The sequence below is a fragment of the Cherax quadricarinatus genome, chromosome 32 (assembly GCF_038502225.1).
Source record: "Cherax quadricarinatus isolate ZL_2023a chromosome 32, ASM3850222v1, whole genome shotgun sequence".
Classification (NCBI taxonomy): domain Eukaryota; kingdom Metazoa; phylum Arthropoda; class Malacostraca; order Decapoda; family Parastacidae; genus Cherax; species Cherax quadricarinatus.
In genome coordinates, this window is record NC_091323.1 from 30,021,864 (window position 1) to 30,048,083 (window position 26,220).

General features: G+C 46.4%; 1 protein-coding gene across 2 annotated transcripts in view; it reads right to left on the bottom strand.

Annotated features, from left to right (window-relative positions):
• Nucleotides 1-26,220, bottom strand: part of LOC128690262 (uncharacterized) — a 176,536-nt gene that overhangs the window by 11,785 nt on the left and 138,531 nt on the right. The gene's annotated exons all lie outside the window — the stretch shown is intronic.

A 26,220-nucleotide genomic window follows, 5' to 3' on the forward strand; every position in this document is an offset into this window, starting at 1 on the left:
CCTAGTAGATATTTCAGCCTATTATTCATCCATTTTGGGTCATTTCTATTTGATCTAATTTCCTTATAAGGGATAAACGTTCTTTGAGCAGCATGTATTGTGTTCAGAAAACTGTCATATTGATAGCTCTCTTCGTTACCCCATCGTAATCTGCTAAAGATTTCCATATGCTGCATAAGTGTCTCAATCTTCAAGTACTGAGGGTGTCGAACCAGGTAAGAACCAGGAATAATGGATTTAAGTTGGATAAATTTAGATTTAGAAAGGACATAGGTAAGTACTGGTTTTCTAACAGAGTTGTAGATGCGTGGAACAGTCTTCCCAGTGGGGTGATAGAGGCTAGGACCTTGGGTAGCTTTAAGAAGAGACTGGACAAATATATGAGTGGGAGGGGCTGGGTTTGATTGGTGTGAGGAAATGGTATGGTGATACCGACAAGATGTGGAAAAAGACACTTATGTACAGTTCAGGACATTTATTAAAGGAAACGTTTCGCCACGAGTGGCTTCTTCAGTCCTAATACAGAGAAAACTAAGAAAACACACATATATATAGTGGCGGGAGTCAGGTGAGGTGATGCGTGGGTAGAGGTGGTAGTAATAGTAGTAGTAGTAGTAGTAGTAGTAATGGAACTAAGGAGGTGAGGCAAGAGAGGGACCTGCTGGCATCAAGTAACACCAGTTCCCAGGATGGGTAATATCCTCTTGCTTAGTAATTTTGAAATACTGTAACTACCGGATTTTTGCTTTATAGTGTTACTGACAGAAATTAGTGCAGCTTCAATGCATTTTCTCCGTCTTAAGTCGTCTTCTTTAATAACTAGTTTAGCTTCATTGAATTTCATGAGGTGTCCAACATCGTCTCTATGTTGAACACATGCGTTTTTGCGGTCATCGTTTCTGCAAGCATTTTTGTGTTCTGCTATCCTAATGTCCAGAGTTCTGGCTGTTTCCCCTACATATACTTTGTCACATCCCCCACATGGTAGTTACAGTATTTCAAAATTACTAAGCAAGAGGATATTACCCATCCTGGGAACTGGTGTTACTTGATGCCAGCAGGTCCCTCTCTTGCCTCACCTCCTTAGTTCCATTACTACTACTACTACTACTACTACTATTACTACCACCTCTACCCACGCATCACCTCACCTGACTCCCGCCACTATATATATGTGTGTTTTCTTAGTTTTCTCTGTATTAGGACTGAAGAAGCCACTCGTGGCGAAACGTTTCCTTTAATAAATGTCCTGAACTGTACATAAGTGTCTTTTTCCACAATTTGATTGGTGTCATGGGGTACGGGAGTTATTTCTTGGGTAGCTTTAGGTAGATGTCGTTTTGATAAGGACCTGCCTCGTATAGGCCAGTAGGCCTTCTGCAGTGTTCCTACATTCTTATGTTCTTATGTTCCCACGACATAACTATAAGAACATAAGAACGAAGGAACACTGCAACAGGCCTGCTGGTCCGGCTTAAGCCAATGCACCCAACCTAGTCAGGTCAGGTCACATTGACTTAAGGGAGGAACACGGCAACCGACCTGGTAGCACAAGCTATCAGGTCCAACTCACACTGCTGGGGTTCCCACGACATAACTATCACACAGAATAGTGTAGCAGCACACTGCTGGTGTTCCCACGACGTAACTATCACACAGAATAGTGTAGCAGCACACTGCTGGTGTTCCCACGACGTAACTATCACACAGAATAGTGTAGCAGTACACTACTGGTGTTCCCACAACATAACTATCACACAGAATAGTGTAGCAGTACACTACTGGTGTTCCCACAACATAACTATCACACAGAATAGTGTAGCAGTACACTACTGGTGTTCCCACAACATAACTATCACACAGAATAGGGTAATAAAGTTGGTAGAATTACCGACAATATGTAAAGTAAAAGGACACAAGTGCAACTAATGTGACATTTATTGTGGCAACGTTTCGCTCTCCAGGAGCTTTATCAAGCCATGGGGTAATGGGTAATGGCTTGATAAAGCTCCTGGAGAGCGAAACGTTGCCACAATAAATGTCACATTAGTTGCACTTGTGTCCTTTTACTTTACACAGAATAGTGTAGCAGCACACTGCTGGTGTTCCCACGACATAACTCACACAGAATAGTGAAGCAGCAAACTGCCGGAGAATCATTCAGTTCAAGGAGTACTGGAGGCTCGATTCTCCATCCTCTAAACGCAAGAGAGACACGCTACTTACTTGACTATCTGTATCAGGGCGCAAGGGTGGCTCATGTCGGCTTGACATGTCAACAGGTCAGCACCAGTCAATCTCACACACATGTTGACAATGTTATTTTAATCAATATTTCAATAACTAATATTGCTACTTCAGCTTTGACTCCCAATAATGAAGAAACCATTATTATTATTATTATTATTATTATTATTTAATATTATTATATAAAATGCTGGGATTTGTTGTTGATTGTAAGGTGTACAGACGGTTTATGGAACATGCGCCCTTAAATTCTGACGAGTAATGTTGATTTCGGTGTTGCGAGAGCAAACAGTACTGAGGGAGAACGATGGTAAAGTAACAAACACATTTGAGACTCTAAGCTAGCAGCGACCATACTAACAGAAGCATTAGATATAAGTTATTTTTCAAAGAATCTTATCTCTCAATCAGTCACCTTCAACAATGGTAGGAACAGAAATGCTGGGTCAGGACAAGTTATTGAAATTTTGTGATGTAGTATGACTTGCCTTCCAGCATCTCGTAATGAGACTATGAGAATTCTATATACGTCTCTACTTCTCACGATTCTCCCCCCCCCTCAAACAAACACACACACACACACACACAAACACTAACACACACACTGATAACGCTTCTCAATGTCACAATAGATGCGTGTTCTGTAACGTGTCCTTACAGGGTCTGACAAAGGTTACGCTTAGCAATCGAAAGGCCTGAAGCTTTTGCATCGAACATTTCTCAAAATGAGTGTGAACGGATTTATGTCCTTTTCATTGTGTTGGTGTAATATTCTGTTATGCACCAGTGCTTTATGTCTGCTATGATATAACTAGTAGTTAGGGTATAACTAGTAGTCAGGGTGTAGCTAGTAGTCAGGGTATAACTAGTAGCCAGAGTATAACCAGCAGCAAGGGTGAAGGTGAACAATTACCTAGGTTACAGCGCAGGCAGCGGTCCTACTACTGACAACAACAGTGGCAACAGCACGTAAGTTCGTGCAGCTGCAAGTGCAACACTCACTCAACCTACCCATAACGCCTAGACCTTCTTGTGTGCGAGAGAGCGCAAACACCAGCAACAGTGAGGCGTGTTTGTTCCTCACACCACAGTGACGCTACAGGGAATGGAGTCCTGGAGATACCAACACCACAGTGACGCTACAGGGAATGGAGTCCTGGAGATACCAACACCACAGTGACGCTACAGGGAATGGAGTCCTGGAGATACCAACACCACAGTGACGCTACAGGGAATGGAGTCCTGGAGATACCAACACCACAGTGACGCTACAGGGAATGGAGTCCTGGAGATACCAACACCACAGTGACGCTACAGGGAACGTAGTCCTGGAGATACCAACACCACAGTGACACTACAGGGAAGGTAGTCCTGAAGATACCAACACCACAGTGACACTACAGGGAACGTAGTCCTAGAGATACCAACACCACAGTGACACTACAGGGAACGTAGTCCTGGAGATACCAACACCACAGTGACACTACAGGGAAGGTAGTCCTGAAGATACCAACACCACAGTGACACTACAGGGAACGTAGTCCTAGAGATACCAACACCACAGTGACACTACAGGGAACGTAGTCCTAGAGATACCTACACCACAGTGACACTACAGGGAAGGTAGTCCTGGAGATACCAACACCACAGTGACACTACAGGGAAGGTAGTCCTGAAGATACCAACACCACAGTGACACTACAGGGAAGGTAGTCCTGGAGATACCAACACCACAGTGACACTACAGGGAAGGTAGTCCTGAAGATACCAACACCACAGTGACACTACAGGGAAGGTAGTCCTGAAGATACCAACACCACAGTGACACTACAGGGAACGTAGTCCTAGAGATACCAACACCACAGTGACGCTACAGGGAATGTAGTCCTGGAGATACCAACACCACAGTGACGCTACAGGGAATGTAGTCCTGGAGATACCAACACCACAGTGACGCTACAGGGAATGTAGTCCTGGAGATACCAACACCACAGTGACGCTACAGGGAATGTAGTCCTGGAGATACCAACACCACAGTGACGCTACAGGGAATGGAGTCCTGGAGATACCAACACCACAGTGACGCTACAGGGAAGGTAGTCCTGGAGATACCAACACCACAGTGACACTACAGGGAAGGTAGTCCTGGAGATACCAACACCACAGTGACACTACAGGGAAGGTAGTCCTGGAGATACCAACACCACAGTGACACTACAGGGAAGGTAGTCCTGTAGATACCAACACCACAGTGACACTACAGGGAAGGTAGTCCTAAAGATACCAACACCACAGTGACACTACAGGGAAGGTAGTCCTAGAGATACCAACACCACAGTGACACTACAGGGAAGGTAGTCCTAGAGATACCAACACCACAGTGACACTACAGGGAACGTAGTCCTAGAGATACCAACACCACAGTGACACTACAGGGAACGTAGTCCTAGATACCAACACCACAGTGACACTACAGGGAACGTAGTCCTAGAGATACCAACACCACAGTGACACTACAGGGAACGTAGTCCTAGAGATACCAACACCACAGTGACACTACAGGGAAGGTAGTCCTGGAGATACCAACACCACAGTGACACTACAGGGAAGGTAGTCCTGGAGATACCAACACCACAGTGACACTACAGGGAAGGTAGTCCTAGAGATACCAACACCACAGTGACACTACAGGGAACGTAGTCCTAGAGATACCAACACCACAGTGACACTACAGGGAAGGTAGTCCTGGAGATACCAACACCACAGTGACACTACAGGGAAGGTAGTCCTGGAGATACCAACACCACAGTGACACTACAGGGAAGGTAGTCCTAGAGATACCAACACCACAGTGACACTACAGGGAACGTAGTCCTAGAGATACCAACACCACAGTGACACTACAGGGAACGTAGTCCTAGAGATACCAACACCACAGTGACACTACAGGGAACGTAGTCCTAGAGATACCAACACCACAGTGACACTACAGGGAACGTAGTCCTGAAGATACCAACACCACAGTGACACTACAGGGAAGGTAGTCCTGGAGATACCAACACCACAGTGACACTACAGGGAACGTAGTCCTAGAGATACCAACACCACAGTGACACTACAGGGAAGGTAGTCCTGAAGATACCAACACCACAGTGACACTACAGGGAACGTAGTCCTAGAGATACCAACACCACAGTGACACTACAGGGAAGGTAGTCCTAGAGATACCAACACCACAGTGACACTACAGGGAACGTAGTCCTAGAGATACCAACACCACAGTGACACTACAGGGAACGTAGTCCTAGAGATACCAACACCACAGTGACACTACAGGGAACGTAGTCTTAGAGATACCAACACCACAGTGACACTACAGGGAAAGTAGTCCTAGAGATACCAACACCACAGTGACACTACAGGGAAGGTAGTCCTAGAGATACCAACACCACAGTGACACTACAGGGAACGTAGTCTTAGAGATACCAACACCACAGTGACACTACAGGGAACGTAGTCCTGGAGATACCAACACCACAGTGACACTACAGGGAAGGTAGTCCTAGAGATACCAACACCACAGTGACACTACAGGGAAGGTAGTCCTAGAGATACCAACACCACAGTGACACTACAGGGAACGTAGTCTTAGAGATACCAACACCACAGTGACACTACAGGGAACGTAGTCCTGGAGATACCAACACCACAGTGACACTACAGGGAAGGTAGTCCTAGAGATACCAACACCACAGTGACACTACAGGGAAGGTAGTCCTAGAGATACCAACACCACAGTGACACTACAGGGAAGGTAGTCCTAGAGATACCAACACCACAGTGACACTACAGGGAACGTAGTCCTAGAGATACCAACACCACAGTGACACTACAGGGAAGGTAGTCCTAGAGATACCAACACCACAGTGACACTACAGGGAAGGTAGTCCTAGAGATACCAACACCACAGTGACACTACAGGGAACGTAGTCCTAGAGATACCAACACCACAGTGACACTACAGGGAACGTAGTCCTAGAGATACCAACACCACAGTGACACTACAGGGAACGTAGTCCTGAAGATACCAACACCACAGTGACACTACAGGGAAGGTAGTCCTGGAGATACCAACACCACAGTGACACTACAGGGAACGTAGTCCTGGAGATACCAACACCACAGTGACACTACAGGGAAGGTAGTCCTGGAGATACCAACACCACAGTGACACTACAGGGAAGGTAGTCCTGGAGATACCAACACCACAGTGACGCTACAGGGAAGGTAGTCCTGGAGATACCAACACCACAGTGACGCTACAGGGAAGGTAGTCCTGGAGATACCAACACCACAGTGACACTACAGGGAAGGTAGTCCTGGAGATACCAACACCACAGTGACGCTACAGGGAAGGTAGTCCTGGAGATACCAACACCACAGTGACGCTACAGGGAAGGTAGTCCTGGAGATACCAACACCACAGTGACACTACACGGAACGTAGTCCTAGAGATACCAACACCACAGTGACACTACAGGGAACGTAGTCCTAGAGATACCAACACCACAGTGACACTACAGGGAACGTAGTCCTAGAGATACCAACACCACAGTGACACTACAGGGAAGGTAGTCCTGGAGATACCAACACCACAGTGACACTACAGGGAAGGTAGTCCTAGAGATACCAACACCACAGTGACACTACAGGGAACGTAGTCCTGAAGATACCAACACCACAGTGACACTACAGGGAAGGTAGTCCTGGAGATACCAACACCACAGTGACACTACAGGGAACGTAGTCCTAGAGATACCAACACCACAGTGACACTACAGGGAACGTAGTCCTAGAGATACCAACACCACAGTGACACTACAGGGAACGTAGTCCTAGAGATACCAACACCACAGTGACACTACAGGGAAGGTAGTCCTGAAGATACCAACACCACAGTGACACTACAGGGAAGGTAGTCCTGGAGATACCAACACCACAGTGACACTACAGGGAAGGTAGTCCTGGAGATACCAACACGACAGTGACACTACAGGGAAGGTAGTCCTGGAGATACCAACACCACAGTGACACTACAGGGAAGGTAGTCCTAGAGATACCAACACCACAGTGACGCTACAGGGAACGTAGTCCTAGAGATACCAACACCACAGTGACACTACAGGGAATGTAGTCCTAGAGATACCAACACCACAGTGACACTACAGGGAAGGTAGTCCTGAAGATACCAACACCACAGTGACACTACAGGGAAGGTAGTCCTGAAGATACCAACACCACAGTGACACTACAGGGAAGGTAGTCCTGAAGATACCAACACCACAGTGACGCTACAGGGAACGTAGTCCTAGAGATACCAACACCACAGTGACACTACAGGGAAGGTAGTCCTGAAGATACCAACACCACAGTGACACTACAGGGAAGGTAGTCCTGAAGATACCAACACCACAGTGACACTACAGGGAACGTAGTCCTAGAGATACCAACACCACAGTGACACTACAGGGAAGGTAGTCCTGGAGATACCAACACCACAGTGACACTACAGGGAAGGTAGTCCTGGAGATACCAACACCACAGTGACACTACAGGGAAGGTAGTCCTGAAGATACCAACACCACAGTGACACTACAGGGAAGGTAGTCCTAGAGATACCAACACCACAGTGACACTACAGGGAAGGTAGTCCTGGAGATACCAACACCACAGTGACACTACAGGGAAGGTAGTCCTAGAGATACCAACACCACAGTGACACTACAGGGAAGGTAGTCCTAGAGATACCAACACCACAGTGACACTACAGGGAAGGTAGTCCTAGAGATACCAACACCACAGTGACACTACAGGGAACGTAGTCCTAGAGATACCAACACCACAGTGACACTACAGGGAAGGTAGTCCTAGAGATACCAACACCACAGTGACACTACAGGGAAGGTAGTCCTAGAGATACCAACACCACAGTGACACTACAGGGAACGTAGTCCTAGAGATACCAACACCACAGTGACACTACAGGGAAGGTAGTCCTAGAGATACCAACACCACAGTGACACTACAGGGAAGGTAGTCCTAGAGATACCAACACCACAGTGACACTACAGGGAAGGTAGTCCTAGAGATACCAACACCACAGTGACACTACAGGGAAGGTAGTCCTAGAGATACCAACACCACAGTGACACTACAGGGAAGGTAGTCCTAGAGATACCAACACCACAGTGACACTACAGGGAAGGTAGTCCTAGAGATACCAACACCACAGTGACACTACAGGGAACGTAGTCCTAGAGATACCAACACCACAGTGACACTACAGGGAAGGTAGTCCTGGAGATACCAACACCACAGTGACACTACAGGGAACGTAGTCCTAGAGATACCAACACCACAGTGACACTACAGGGAACATAGTCCTAGAGATACCAACACCACAGTGACACTACAGGGAAGGTAGTCCTAGAGATACCAACACCACAGTGACACTACAGGGAACGTAGTCCTGAAGATACCAACACCACAGTGACACTACAGGGAAGGTAGTCCTAGAGATACCAACACCACAGTGACACTACAGGGAAGGTAGTCCTGGAGATACCAACACCACAGTGACACTACAGGGAAGGTAGTCCTGAAGATACCAACACCACAGTGACACTACAGGGAAGGTAGTCCTAGAGATACCAACACCACAGTGACACTACAGGGAAGGTAGTCCTAGAGATACCAACACCACAGTGACACTACAGGGAACGTAGTCCTAGAGATACCAACACCACAGTGACACTACAGGGAACGTAGTCCTAGAGATACCAACACCACAGTGACACTACAGGGAACGTAGTCCTAGAGATACCAACACCACAGTGACACTACAGGGAAGGTAGTCCTAGAGATACCAACACCACAGTGACACTACAGGGAACGTAGTCCTAGAGATACCAACACCACAGTGACACTACAGGGAACGTAGTCCTAGAGATACCAACACCACAGTGACACTACAGGGAAGGTAGTCCTAGAGATACCAACACCACAGTGACACTACAGGGAACGTAGTCCTAGAGATACCAACACCACAGTGACACTACAGGGAAGGTAGTCCTAGAGATACCAACACCACAGTGACACTACAGGGAACGTAGTCCTAGAGATACCAACACCACAGTGACACTACAGGGAAGGTAGTCCTAGAGATACCAACACCACAGTGACACTACAGGGAACGTAGTCCTAGAGATACCAACACCACAGTGACACTACAGGGAACGTAGTCCTAGAGATACCAACACCACAGTGACACTACAGGGAAGGTAGTCCTAGAGATACCAACACCACAGTGACACTACAGGGAACGTAGTCCTAGAGATACCAACACCACAGTGACACTACAGGGAAGGTAGTCCTGAAGATACCAACACCACAGTGACACTACAGGGAAGGTAGTCCTGGAGATACCAACACCACAGTGACACTACAGGGAAGGTAGTCCTGGAGATACCAACACCACAGTGACACTACAGGGAACGTAGTCCTAGAGATACCAACACCACAGTGACACTACAGGGAACGTAGTCCTAGAGATACCAACACCACAGTGACACTACAGGGAAGGTAGTCCTGAAGATACCAACACCACAGTGACACTACAGGGAAGGTAGTCCTGGAGATACCAACACCACAGTGACACTACAGGGAAGGTAGTCCTAGAGATACCAACACCACAGTGACACTACAGGGAAGGTAGTCCTGAAGATACCAACACCACAGTGACACTACAGGGAAGGTAGTCCTAGAGATACCAACACCACAGTGACACTACAGGGAAGGTAGTCCTAGAGATACCAACACCACAGTGACACTACAGGGAACGTAGTCCTAGAGATACCAACACCACAGTGACACTACAGGGAAGGTAGTCCTAGAGATACCAACAACACAGTGACACTACAGGGAAGGTAGTCCTAGAGATACCAACACCACAGTGACACTACAGGGAAGGTAGTCCTGAAGATACCAACACCACAGTGACACTACAGGGAACGTAGTCCTAGAGATACCAACACCACAGTGACACTACAGGGAAGGTAGTCCTGAAGATACCAACACCACAGTGACACTACAGGGAAGGTAGTCCTAGAGATACCAACACCACAGTGACACTACAGGGAAGGTAGTCCTGGAGATACCAACACCACAGTGACACTACAGGGAAGGTAGTCCTAGAGATACCAACACCACAGTGACACTACAGGGAAGGTAGTCCTGAAGATACCAACACCACAGTGACACTACAGGGAAGGTAGTCCTAGAGATACCAACACCACAGTGACACTACAGGGAAGGTAGTCCTGGAGATACCAACACCACAGTGACACTACAGGGAACGTAGTCCTAGAGATACCAACACCACAGTGACACTACAGGGAAGGTAGTCCTAGAGATACCAACACCACAGTGACACTACAGGGAAGGTAGTCCTGGAGATACCAACACCACAGTGACACTACAGGGAAGGTAGTCCTAGAGATACCAACACCACAGTGACACTACAGGGAACGTAGTCCTAGAGATACCAACACCACAGTGACACTACAGGGAAGGTAGTCCTAGAGATACCAACACCACAGTGACACTACAGGGAACGTAGTCCTAGAGATACCAACACCACAGTGACACTACAGGGAAGGTAGTCCTGGAGATACCAACACCACAGTGACACTACAGGGAAGGTAGTCCTGGAGATACCAACACCACAGTGACACTACAGGGAAGGTAGTCCTAGAGATACCAACACCACAGTGACACTACAGGGAAGGTAGTCCTGAAGATACCAACACCACAGTGACACTACAGGGAAGGTAGTCCTGGAGATACCAACACCACAGTGACACTACAGGGAAGGTAGTCCTAGAGATACCAACACCACAGTGACACTACAGGGAAGGTAGTCCTAGAGATACCAACACCACAGTGACACTACAGGGAAGGTAGTCCTGGAGATACCAACACCACAGTGACACTACAGGGAACGTAGTCCTAGAGATACCAACACCACAGTGACACTACAGGGAAGGTAGTCCTGGAGATACCAACACCACAGTGACACTACAGGGAAGGTAGTCCTGGAGATACCAACACCACAGTGACACTACAGGGAAGGTAGTCCTAGAGATACCAACACCACAGTGACACTACAGGGAACGTAGTCCTAGAGATACCAACACCACAGTGACACTACAGGGAACGTAGTCCTAGAGATACCAACACCACAGTGACACTACAGGGAACGTAGTCTTAGAGATACCAACACCACAGTGACACTACAGGGAAGGTAGTCCTAGAGATACCAACACCACAGTGACACTACAGGGAAGGTAGTCCTAGAGATACCAACACCACAGTGACACTACAGGGAACGTAGTCCTAGAGATACCAACACCACAGTGACACTACAGGGAACGTAGTCCTAGAGATACCAACACCACAGTGACACTACAGGGAACGTAGTCCTAGAGATACCAACACCACAGTGACACTACAGGGAAGGTAGTCCTAGAGATACCAACACCACAGTGACACTACAGGGAAGGTAGTCCTGGAGATACCAACACCACAGTGACACTACAGGGAACGTAGTCCTAGAGATACCAACACCACAGTGACACTACAGGGAACGTAGTCCTGAAGATACCAACACCACAGTGACACTACAGGGAAGGTAGTCCTGGAGATACCAACACCACAGTGACACTACAGGGAAGGTAGTCCTGAAGATACCAACACCACAGTGACACTACAGGGAAGGTAGTCCTGGAGATACCAACACCACAGTGACACTACAGGGAAGGTAGTCCTGGAGATACCAACACCACAGTGACACTACAGGGAAGGTAGTCCTAGAGATACCAACACCACAGTGACACAACAGGGAAGGTAGTCCTAGAGATACCAACACCACAGTGACACTACAGGGAAGGTAGTCCTAGAGATACCAACACCACAGTGACACTACAGGGAACGTAGTCCTAGAGATACCAACACCACAGTGACACTACAGGGAAGGTAGTCCTAGAGATACCAACACCACAGTGACACTACAGGGAACGTAGTCCTAGAGATACCAACACCACAGTGACACTACAGGGAACGTAGTCCTAGAGATACCAACACCACAGTGACACTACAGGGAACGTAGTCCTGGAGATACCAACACCACAGTGACACTACAGGGAAGGTAGTCCTGAAGATACCAACACCACAGTGACACTACAGGGAACGTAGTCCTAGAGATACCAACACCACAGTGACACTACAGGGAACGTAGTCCTAGAGATACCAACACCACAGTGACACTACAGGGAAGGTAGTCCTGAAGATACCAACACCACAGTGACACTACAGGGAAGGTAGTCCTGAAGATACCAACACCACAGTGACACTACAGGGAAGGTAGTCCTGAAGATACCAACACCACAGTGACACTACAGGGAAGGTAGTCCTGAAGATACCAACACCACAGTGACACTACAGGGAACGTAGTCCTAGAGATACCAACACCACAGTGACACTACAGGGAACGTAGTCCTAGAGATACCAACACCACAGTGACACTACAGGGAAGGTAGTCCTGAAGATACCAACACCACAGTGACACTACAGGGAAGGTAGTCCTGAAGATACCAACACCACAGTGACACTACAGGGAAGGTAGTCCTGAAGATACCAACACCACAGTGACACTACAGGGAAGGTAGTCCTGGAGATACCAACACCACAGTGACACTACAGGGAAGGTAGTCCTGGAGATACCAACACCACAGTGACACTACAGGGAAGGTAGTCCTGAAGATACCAACACCACAGTGACACTACAGGGAACGTAGTCCTAGAGATACCAACACCACAGTGACACTACAGGGAACGTAGTCCTAGAGATACCAACACCACAGTGACACTACAGGGAAGGTAGTCCTGGAGATACCAACACCACAGTGACACTACAGGGAACGTAGTCCTAGAGATACCAACACCACAGTGACACTACAGGGAACGTAGTCCTAGAGATACCAACACCACAGTGACACTACAGGGAACGTAGTCCTAGAGATACCAACACCACAGTGACACTACAGGGAAGGTAGTCCTGGAGATACCAACACCACAGTGACACTACAGGGAAGGTAGTCCTGGAGATACCAACACCACAGTGACACTACACGGAAGGTAGTCCTGGAGATACCAACACCACAGTGACACTACAGGGAAGGTAGTCCTGGAGATACCAACACCACAGCTAGAAAGGTTGATCCTGACACAAGAAGAAGTCTTGGAGATCTGAACAACATTTTGACGAATAAAAGCCACAATACAGTGCCTGGAACAATTCACCATAAAACCCCACACTCTACGATGTTGCTTGTGTCAGTCCTGGACCCAAAAATGAGCATCACGTGAAAATCTGTAGTAAACAACCACAGCAACAGACTTTTTTTTTATCCTCACAGGACAGCTGTCTTTACAAGAGTTAGACACTATAACAGAGAAGAGGTAAACCAGTAGGGATGATACAGTGCCTGAGGAATGGGAGTTAATCAGGCTCTATCAAAGAGCCCTTTCACCAATATCAAGGGAGGGATAAAAACAAAACAAAACTGCCTTTAACAGCAACTCAGAAAATTTCTCTCAAAAGAAGAAAATTAAAGGTGAATACAGGAAAGAGTAAGGTTATGAGGATAACAAAAAGATTAGGTGATGAAAGATTGAATATCAGATTGGAGGGAGAGAGTATGGAGGAGGTGAACGTATTCAGATATTTGGGAGTGGACGTGTCAGCGGATGGGTCTATGAAAGATGAGGTGAATCATAGATATGCACAAGTTGAACTCACAAACAACAATTTCTTAACAGCCACATCGCTATAATAATAATAATAATAATAATAATAATAATAATAATAATAGTAATAATACTATATGCACTCTCACAATTTCTTATAGATTACTTCAACACCATAAAAAACTTCACATAACTAATGTCATATCTGTTTTCGAAAAAAATTAATAGCATTTTGATTTAGAGCTTCCAAATATAATTTTTAGTGAATGTCAGAGTGGTTCAATTTTTATTTGCAATTTTCAGAGCTGTTGTTAACAGCAGAGTTTCTGCTGTTATTCCCACGTGGTGCTGGTGAAGGGGCTCTTGATCCTAGGAACTGGAGCTAACCATCGATGCCCTATATAAAGATGGAGAGATGGATATTATACACCGTATGGTAGCCATGTTGTCCTGGTAAAGTGTTAGGTTAAGTGGTGGGTAATAAGTGGTTTACCTGAACATTAAAATGGTATAAAATACCGACAGGTTGTTAGGTAAGACACATATGCAACAGTTAGGTATCTTTATTATGAAACGTTTCGCCTACACAGTAGGCTTCTTCAGTCGAGTACAGAAAAGTTGATAGAAGCAGAAGATACTTGAAGACGATGTAATCAGTCCATCACCCTTAAAGTTTTGAGGTGGTCAGTCCCTCAGTCTGGAGAAGAGCATTGTCCCATAGCCATGGGATCCCCCCTTAGTGCAGTTCTTGCCAATTTATATATGGAGGACCTGGAATCAAGAAGGATCCTCAGTAACATCCCTCGTTCAGTTACTTGGATGCGGTACGTAGATGATATTTTGGTCATTGTACCCAAAAATCTTGACGTACAGGGCATCCTCAACACCATCAACACTCTGGAACCTACTATTAAATTTACTCTAGAGGAGGAGAAGGACAACCAGTTACCTTTTCTCGACGTTCTCTTACGCACAGGGGAAAACAAACTTTCTTTTAAAGTCTACCGGAAGCCTACCTACAAGAATGATCTTCTACATTTCTTCTCTCACCATGACACAAGAACTAAAAGAGGGGTAGTTATTGGCTTCTTTCTGAGAGCCTACAGAATTTCCAGTCCGCAGTTCCTCGAAGAAGAATGTACATACATCACCAACTCTTTTAGTTCACTACACTTTCCCCTACACTTCATACGTGACTGCAGGAAACGTGCAACACGTATCCTCAGCAAGACCAACACCTATCAAATTGAAGAAAAGCCTCCAAGTTACATCGTTTTACCGGTCAGCAACGTTGCCACTAATGTTTCAAAAATGTTTGACAGAAAACTGGCTAAAATATCTACCAGCTCTTCAACTACTATTAGGAACCTGATACAAAAACCCAAGCATGATTCTGGCACAAGTGCAGGAATCTACACTATACCATGTGGGGGGTGTGACAAAGTATATGTAGGGGAAACAGCCAGAACTCTGGACATTAGGATAGCAGAACACAAAAATGCTTGCAGAAATGATGACCGCAAAAACGCATGTGTTCAACATAGAGACGATGTTGGACACCTCATGAAATTCAATGAAGCTAAACTAGTTATTAAAGAAGACGACTTAAGACGGAGAAAATGCATTGAAGCTGCACTAATTTCTGTCAGTAACACTATAAAGCAAAAATCCGGTAGTTACAGTATTTCAAAATTACTAAGCAAGAGGATATTACCCATCCTGGGAACTGGTATTACTTGATGCCAGCAGGTCCCTCTCTAGCCTCACCTCCTTAGTTCCATTACTACTACTACTACTACTACTACTACTACCACCTCTACCCACGCATCACCTCACCTGACTCCCGCCACTATATATATATGTGTTTTCTTAGTTTTCTCTGTATTAGGACTGAAGAAGCCACTCGTGGCTAAACGTTTCCTTTAATAAATGTCCTGAACTGTACATAAGTGTCTTTTTCCACATCTTAGGCATTGCTGTCTTGGTTTAGGGTTGCTGCTCACAATAACCCCCAAGTCCTTTTCGCAATCTGTATGGCTAAGTTCTACATTATTTAACTTATAAGTGCTAGGGTTATGGACACTCCCGAGCTTCAGAACCTTGCATTTATCTACATTGAATTGCATCTGCCACTTTTCTGACCAAGAGTAGAGTTTGTCTAAATCCTCCTGAAGTTCCCTAACATCTACGTTTGAATCAATTATCCTACCTATCTTCGTGTCATCGGCGAATTTGCTCATATCACTAGTAATTCCTTCATCAAGATCATTGATATATATTATAAACAACAATGGGCCCAAGACTGATCCCTGTGGAACGCCACTTGTTACTGATCCCCACTCGGATTTAACCCCATTTATGGACACTCTTTGCTTCCTGTCTGTGAGCCATGATTCGATCCACGAGAGCACCCTTCCCCCAATGCCATGAGCTGCTACTTTCTTCAACAGTCTTTGGTGCAGAACTCTATCAAATGCCTTACTAAAATCTAAGAAAATAATATCAAATTCTTTATCGTGGTCAACAGCCTCAAAAGCTTTACTGAAGAAAGTTAATAAATTAGTTAGACAAGACCGGCCTCTTGTGAATCCATGCTGAGTATCATTAATCAAGCTATGCTTATTGAGATGGCTTCTTATAATCTGAGCTATAATTGACTCTAGTAATTTGCCTACAATTGAGGTCAGGCTTATTGGGCGGTAATTTGACGGTAACGACTTGTCCCCTGTTTTAAAAATAGGAATTACATTAGCCATCTTCCACATATCAGACACTACACCTGTTTGAAGAGATAAATTAAAAATATTAGTTAATGGTTCACAGACTTCCATTTTGCATTCCTTTAGAACCCTTGAAAAAACCTCATCAGGACCCGGCGACTTATTTTGCTTCAGTCAGTCTATCTGCTTCACAACCATTTCACTAGTGACTGTGATGTTACATAATTTATCTTCTTCTGATCCACTATAAAATTAATTACCGGAATATTATTAGTGTCTTCCTGTGTAAAAACCGAGAGAAAATAATTGTTTAAAATCGAGCACATTTCATTCTCTTTGTCAGTAAGATGCCCATAGTTATTTTTAAGGGGACCTATCTTATCTCTGATTTTTGTTCTATAGACCTGGAAAAAACTTTTTGGGTTAGTTTTAGAATCCCTAGCAACTTTAATTTCATAGTCCCTTTTAGCTTTTCTTATCCCCTTTTTAATGTCCCTCTTAATGTCAATATACTGATTCATAAGATGACCCTCGCCTCTTTTGATACGCCTATAAATTCCTTTCTTATGCCCTAGTAGATATTTCAGCCTATTATTCATCCATTTTGGGTCATTTCTATTTGATCTAATTTCCTTGTAAGGGATAAACGTTCTTTGAGCAGCATGTATTGTGCTCAGAAAACTGTCATATTGATAGCTCTCTTCGTTACCCCAGTCAACAGATGATAAGTGTTCTCTAAGCCCATCGTAATCTGGTAAGCGAAAATCTGGGACTGTTACTGAGTTATCCCTACTATCATACTTCCATTCAATTCTAAATGTAATTGATTTGTGGTCGCTAGCACCCAGTTCCTCTGAAACTTCTAAATTATTAACAAGGGATTCATTGTTTGCCAGAACTAAGTCAAGCAGGTTATTACCCCTTGTAGGTTCTGTCACAAACTGCTTCAAAAAACAATCCTGAACTACTTCTAAGAAGTCGTATGATTCTAAATTCCCAGTCAAGAAATTCCAATCAATATGACTAAAGTTAAAGTCTCCTAGAATTACTACATTATCGTGCCTTGTGGCCCTAACAATTTCCTCCCATAGTAGTCTCCCCTGGTCCCTATCTAAATTTGGGGGACGGTATATCACACCTAAAATTAATTTTTCATGCCCCTCTGAAAATTCTATCCAAACAGACTCTGTATGTGTTACTTCAGTCTTAATACCCGTTTTTATGCAACAGTTCAAGCGATCTCGGACATACAATGCCACCCCACCCCCCTTCCAGATACTTCTGTCTACTTGGAACAATTTAAAACCCTGAATGTGACATTCTGCAGGCATGTCCCTACCTTTTGAATTAAACCACGTCTCGGTAATGGCAAATACATCTATGTTACCTGCACTAGCAACTAGTCTCAACTCGTCCATCTTATTCCTAGCAATGCGACTATTTGTGTAATGAATATTTAAAGACCCTCCTCTCTCTTTACCCTTCCTGCTCCTTTCTGTTATTCCACTAAACCTATTACTGTCCTTGTCAATTAGTGCCACTGGCTTTCCAATATCCACCTCATTTTGCCTATTACTAGTTCTCCTAGTACTCATATTACTACCCTGCGACTTCACAGTTTTCCCGCCAAAACCCATACCACTAACTATTCCTAGTTTAAAGACCTAACAGCTCCCTCCACTGCGTTGGCCAGTGCTCCCACCCCACACCTAGATAAGTGAACCCCATCCCTGGCATACATGTCATTTCTGCCATAGAAGAGGTCCCAGTTGTCAATGAATGTTACCGCATTTTCCTTACAGTATTTGTCCAGCCAGCAATTGACACCAATTGCTCTGGACAACCATTCATTTCCAACTCCTCTCCTTGGCAAAATGCCACATATGACAGGTTTCCCACCCTTCCTCCTAATTATCTCTAATGCTGACCTATACCTGCTAATCAGGTCCTCACTCCTACGTCTGCCAACATCGTTGCCTCCAGCACTGAGACAGATAATAGGTTTGCTCCCATTACCTCTCATGATGTCATCCAGACGGCTAACAATATCCTTCATCCCAGCCCCAGGAAAACACACTCTCTGCCTCCTACTCCTATCCTTCAAGCAGAATGCCCTATCCATGTACCTAATCTGGCTATCCCCAACAACAACAATGTTTTTACCTTCCTTGGCGTCGTCCGTCGTGATGCTCCGAGTAGTCGACTCACATTCGCCAGGTAGCATTTCACCACTTGTAGAATTCGTCAAGACGTTCTCGATGGTCTTCGTTGGGGTTTCTAGGGATGTCTTACTCACGTCTGCCAATGCTTCTTTGGTGCTCGTTGTGGCATTCCCAGTAGAACACTCACATTCGTCAGGTAGCACCGAGAATGGATTGGAAGTTTCCACGGTAGTCTTCTGGTTTCTCGTTGTTTCTGCCTCTCCAACCGTTTTCTTGATCTTCAGCTTGGTTCCATGTTGCCCGGCCACTGACCAAGCTCCCCTCTTAACCTGGGGACTCACAACAGAAGGATTACTACGAATCCTCTTGTTCTCCTCCGTTAATCGCCGTATCTCCATCTTAGCAACTCTGAGCTCTTCTCTCAGCTGCTGGTAAAGTTGCTCAAGAGGGCATCCTGGTTCAGATTCACAGAGAGCACACAAACAGGTCTTCACAGAGCTAAGTACACGTCACCACTGACAGAGTAAGTATACCTTTCGTGTACAGTAAGTTTACCTCTTGGGTATAGTAAGTTTGGGTGTGGTAAGTAGGAAAGAGGTAATGAGAAGGCTTATTTCCCATCCTTATCATCTCTCCTGGGTACTACCATCCTTATCATCTCCTGGGTACTACCATCCTCATCATCTCTCCTGGGTACTACCATCCTTATCATCTCTCCTGGGTACTACCATCCTCATCATCTCTCCTGGGTACTACCATCCTCATCATCTCTCCTGGGTACTACCATCCTCATCATCTCTCCTGGGTACTACCATCCTCATCATCTCTCCTGGGTACTACCATCCTCATCATCTCTCCTGGGTACTACCATCCTTATCATCTCTCCTGGGTACTACCACCCTAATCATCTCTCCTGGGTACTACCATCCTCATCATCTCTCCTGGGTACTACCATCCTTATCATCTCTCCTGGGTACTACCTTCCTCATCATTTCTCCTGGGTACTACCATCCTCATCATCTCTCCTGGGTACTACCATCCTTATCATCTCTCCTGGGTACTACCATCCTCATCATCTCTCCTGGGTACTACCATCCTTATCATCTCTCCTGGGTACTACCTTCCTCATCATCTCTCCTGGGTACTACCATCCTTATCATCTCTCCTGGGTACTACCATCCTCATCATCTCTCCTGGGTACTACCATCCTTATCATCTCTCCTGGGTACTACCACCCTAATCATCTCTCCTGGGTACTACCATCCTCATCATCTCTCCTGGGTACTACCATCCTTATCATCTCTCCTGGGTACTACCTTCCTCATCATCTCTCCTGGGTACTACCATCCTCATCATCTCTCCTGGGTACTACCATCCTCATCATCTCTCCTGGGTACTACCACCCTAATCATCTCTCCTGGGTACTACCATCCTCATCATCTCTCCTGGGTACTACCATCCTCATCATCTCTCCTGGGTACTACCATCCTCATCATCTCTCCTGGGTACTACCATCCTTATCATCTCTCCTGGGTACTACCATCCTCATCATCTCTCCTGGGTACGACCATCCTCACCATCTCTCCTGGGTACTACCATCCGTATCATCTCTCCTGGGTACGACCATCCTCATCATCTCTCCTCGGTACTACCATCCTTATCATCTCTCCTGGGTACGACCATCCTCATCATCTCTCCTGGGTACTACCATCCTCATCATCTCTCCTGGGTACTACCATCCTCATCATCTCTCCTGGGTACTACCATCCTTATCATCTCTCCTGGGTACTACCATCCTCATCATCTCTCCTGGGTACGACCATCCTCACCATCTCTCCTGGGTACTACCATCCGTATCATCTCTCCTGGGTACGACCATCCTCATCATCTCTCCTCGGTACTACCATCCTTATCATCTCTCCTGGGTACTACCATCCTCATCATTTCTCCTGGGTACGACCATCCTCACCATCTCTCCTGGGTACTACCATCCGTATCATCTCTCCTGGGTACGACCATCCTCATCATCTCTCCTCGGTACTACCATCCTTATCATCTCTCCTGGGTACGACCATCCTCATCATCTCTCCTGGGTACTACCATCCGTATCATCTCTCCTGGGTACTACCATCCTCATCATTTCTCCTGGGTACGACCATCTTCATTATCTCTCCTGGGTACGACCATCCTCACCATCTCTCTTGGGTGTACCTGGAGGGCATTCCGGGGATCAACGCCCCCGCGGCCCGGTCCACGACCAGGCCTCCCGGTGGATCAGGGCCTGATCAACGAGGCTGTTACTGCTGGCCGCATGCAATTCAACGTACAAACCACAGCCCGGCTGATCCGGCACCGTCTTTAGGTATCTGTCCAGCTCCCTCTTGAAGATAACCAGGGGTCTACCAGTAATGCCCCTTATTGCTGGTGGGAGGCTGTTGAACAGTCTTGGGCCCCGGACACTTATTGCGTTTTCTCTTAGTGTACCAGTGACGCCCCTACTTTTCACTGGGGGTATGTTGCAACGCCTGCCAAGTCTTTTGCTTTCGTAGGGAGTGATTGCTGTGTGCAGGTTATGGACCAGTCCCTCCAGAATCTTCCAGTTGTATATGATGATATATATCTCTCGCCTGCGCTCCAATCAGTACAAGTCAAGTGCTTCCAGGCGCTCCCAGTAGTTAAGGTGTTTGATGGAACTTATACGTGAAGTAAAGGTTTTCTGTATATTCTCGTTCTCGTCCAGACCAGAGCTTTGGTGAGATGGGTAGGAAGAAGGATGGGTAAGGATAGAAATTTTAGAAAAGGGTGGGAGGGGGGAGAGAGGTAGGATATAAAAGGTAAGTGGCCCAACCACTTTGGTGTAATTTAAAAAGTGTACGTGAAATGATAAGATATTCTTTAAGAGGTACAAGACTAACCCATCAGAGTCACATAGATATAACAGATATATAAGTACATCCTATCAGTTTCCTCGCAGATGTGATAGTGGCATTGTTGTGGTCCTTGAGGTGAGGTCTTCGGACATTACCACTCCCAGGTCCTTCACATTACTTTTCCGCTCTATTGTGTGATTAGAGTTTGTAGTATACTCAGACCAAATTATTATTTCCTCTAGTTTTCCATAACGGAGTAGTTGGAATTTGTCTTCGTTGAACATCATATTGTTCTCTGTTGCCCATTGGAAAATTTGGTTCATATCTTTTGGAGCTTTGCCGTGTCCTCAATGGATGACACTCTCATGCAGATCCTAGTATCGTCTGCAAAGAATGATACGATGCTATGGTTTACATCTCTGTCTATGTCTGATATGAGAATAAGGAACAGGATAAGTGCGAGTACTGTGCCTTGTGGGACAGAGCTCTTCACTATGGCAGCATCTGATTTAACACTGTTTACCACTACTCTGTGTTCGATTGGTTAGAAAGTTGAAGATCCATCTGCCCACTTTGCCAGTTATCCCTTTAGCACGCATTTTGTGTGCTTTTACACCATGATCGCACTTGTCAAAGGCTTTTGCAAAGTCTGTGTATACTACATCTGCATTATGTTTGTTTTCCAATGCATCTAAGACCATATCTTAATAGTGGTTCAATAGTTACAGAGGCAGGAGCGACCTGCTCTGAAACCATGTTGCCCTGGGTTGTGCAATGTTTGGAAGTCCAGGTGGTTTGTTATCCTGCTTCTTAGAACTTTTTCAAAGATTTTTATGATGTGGGACATTAAAGCTATTGGTCTATAGTTCTTAGCTACTGCTTTGCTGCCACCTTTATGGAGTGGGGCTATATCTGTTGGATACGACCATCATCATCTCTCCTGGGTACGACCATCCACATCATCCCTCCTGGGTACGACCATCCACATCATCTCTCCTGGGTACGACCATCCTCATCATCTCTCCTGGGTACTACACGCGACGATGGACAGTGTCACTATCTATACACTATCTCTGCTGGACTTATTTCTTATCTTTTTTATCGTTCCTCTAGAGATGCTTCTTACCGGCTTCTCAGGGACGAATGTCTACCCATAAGTAGGTCTAGCAGCACACACCTGCCCCATGATAGCACACACCTGTCCCATGACAGCACACACACCTGCCCTTTGACAGCACACACCTGCGCCATGACAGTACACACCTTTCCCATTACAGCACACACCAATGCCATAACGGTACATATCAGTCCCATTTGCACCATTACTGCCCCTGGTGTCGACATCCTATGTCTAAACTGAGCAACCTTCTCCTGCCTCCTGGCTACACTTAATAGCCTATAAGTAGATTCAGGAGGTACTATCTGTGCCTTAAAGTCTTCTGGTAACATGTAGGAAGACTTTACCTGCTAGAAAGCAGGTAAAGAGATGTGAAGCAGGCTTAGAGGTTTTCAGCTGCTTCCTAGAGGCACTTGGTGGCAGATTTAAGGACCCCTCACCTACATGCGTCAATATATAAACAGAGGAAAATAAAAAAATAACACGTAATGGAGGGAAGGAGATGAGGGGAGCCAAACGCAGAAGGTACAATCCTTGAGTGCTAACTGTATTTATGCATGGCGGCGTGGATAACTGGAGAGTGCATGAACCCAAGTAGTCCCCCTTCCCCCTTCCCTGCCGTGTACGTGGGTAAATGTAGTGGCCCTTTCACTGTATAAGGGTAAAGACTGTAATCTTTTACTATAAATAGGTAAAAATAGTAATGTTTGACTACACATGGGTAAACGTAGTGTTCCTATCACTTCGTACAGGAGTCAGAGGAAGGTGGCGAGTACCACCTTGGTGAATGTGGTGATGACAGAACGAACCTGTTGAATATGAAGTGTGCTGCAACTGAATGGTCAGGCTGTGTGTGGGCCACAGTCAGAAGCAGGCTAACAGAGAGGAGGAGCAGGAGTTCTGCCAAGAAAGTATCCTTTAATGAGTCAAGCAAGTATCCCTGGATAGAACAAGTGTCCTCTATCCTCATTTAGGGAGAGTATCAGCTCAATGTGATTATTTCTATGGAGAGATGAGAAGCAAACGCCCACGTTCTGCCAAACCTTATATTATTTAATGACTGTATACAGGGACCACTGAGGCTATTATCTCCATGTAGCAGCCTTTGGTTCAGTCTCTGATAGACTGATACCCATAATACTAATATGCTGCTGGCAGCAACACAACTCCAATGAAAGTATCTTTGATACTCTCAACGGGAAAAGTTCAGAATGCCCCAGTGCATAACTGAGTTGCTGGTGGGTGGCTGGGACCCGGCACACTCACCAGGAAACAACAGGCAGGGTAGACTTTTTAACAAGAATAGGCCGGCACGAGAATGCTATTAGGCGAATCACACTTAGTGTATCACTGTAGTGATTATCTAATCGTAGCTACAGAAGCAATGTTGTGCTCGTGGTGTTTGATCCATCATATAATACGGTTATAGCACTCATATAACAGCGCAGCTTCTCAACGTAGTTGAATGATTACGATAAACCATACCACGGGTGGGGATTGAACTCTTGACGAGTGAGTGGTAAAACTGCAGGCCAGTGCGTAAGCCAGCAGTGGTAGTAGTCCTGGAGATCATCTCTCAGCGGCGTCATCACAGCAGGCCAGTGCGTAAGTCAGCAGTGGTAGTAGTCCTGGAGATCATCTCTCAGCGGCGTCATCACAGCAGGCCAGTGCGTAAGTCAGCAGTGGTAGTAGTCCTGGAGATCATCTCTCAGCGGCGTCATCACAGCAGGCCAGTGCGTAAGTCAGCAGTGGTAGTAGTCCTGGAGATCATCTCTCAGCGGCGTCATCACAGCAGGCCAGTGCGTAAGTCAGCAGTGGTAGTAGTCCTGGAGATCATCTCTCAGCGGCGTCATCACAGCAGGCCAGTGCGTAAGTCAGCAGTGGTAGTAGTCCTGGAGATCATCTCTCAGCGGCGTCATCACAGCAGGCCAGTGCGTAAGCCAGCAGTGGTAGTAGTCCTGGAGATCATCTCTCAGCGGCGTCATCACAGCAGGCCAGTGCGTAAGTCAGCAGTGGTAGTAGTCCTGGAGATCATCTCTCAGCGGCGTCATCACAGCAGGCCAGTGCGTAAGCCAGCAGTGGTAGTAGTCCTGGAGATCATCTCTCAGCGGCGTCATCACAGCAGGCCAGTGCGTAAGCCAGCAGTGGTAGTAGTCCTGGAGATCATCTCTCAGCGGCGTCATCACAGCAGGCCAGTGCGTAAGTCAGCAGTGGTAGTAGTCCTGGAGATCATCTCTCAGCGGCGTCATCACAGCAGGCCAGTGCGTAAGTCAGCAGTGGTAGTAGTCCTGGAGATCATCTCTCAGCGGCGTCATCACAGCAGGCCAGTGCGTAAGTCAGCAGTGGTAGTAGTCCTGGAGATCATCTCTCAGCGGCGTCATCACAGCAGGCCAGTGCGTAAGTCAGCAGTGGTAGTAGTCCTGGAGATCATCTCTCAGCGGCGTCATCACAGCAGGCCAGTGCGTAAGCCAGCAGTGGTAGTAGTCCTGGAGATCATCTCTCAGCGGCGTCATCACAGCAGGCCAGTGCGTAAGCCAGCAGTGGTAGTAGTCCTGGAGATCATCTCTCAGCGGCGTCATCACAGCAGGCCAGTGCGTAAGTCAGCAGTGGTAGTAGTCCTGGAGATCATCTCTCAGCGGCGTCATCACAGCAGGCCAGTGCGTAAGTCAGCAGTGGTAGTAGTCCTGGAGATCATCTCTCAGCGGCGTCATCACAGCAGGCCAGTGCGTAAGTCAGCAGTGGTAGTAGTCCTGGAGATCATCTCTCAGCGGCGTCATCACAGCAGGCCAGTGCGTAAGTCAGCAGTGGTAGTAGTCCTGGAGATCATCTCTCAGCGGCGTCATCACAGCAGGCCAGTGCGTAAGTCAGCAGTGGTAGTAGTCCTGGAGATCATCTCTCAGCGGCGTCATCACAGCAGGCCAGTGCGTAAGCCAGCAGTGGTAGTAGTCCTGGAGATCATCTCTCAGCGGCGTCATCACAGCAGGCCAGTGCGTAAGCCAGCAGTGGTAGTAGTCCTGGAGATCATCTCTCAGCGGCGTCATCACAGCAGGCCAGTGCGTAAGTCAGCAGTGGTAGTAGTCCTGGAGATCATCTCTCAGCGGCGTCATCACAGCAGGCCAGTGCGTAAGTCAGCAGTGGTAGTAGTCCTGGAGATCATCTCTCAGCGGCGTCATCACAGCAGGCCAGTGCGTAAGCCAGCAGTGGTAGTAGTCCTGGAGATCATCTCTCAGCGGCGTCAT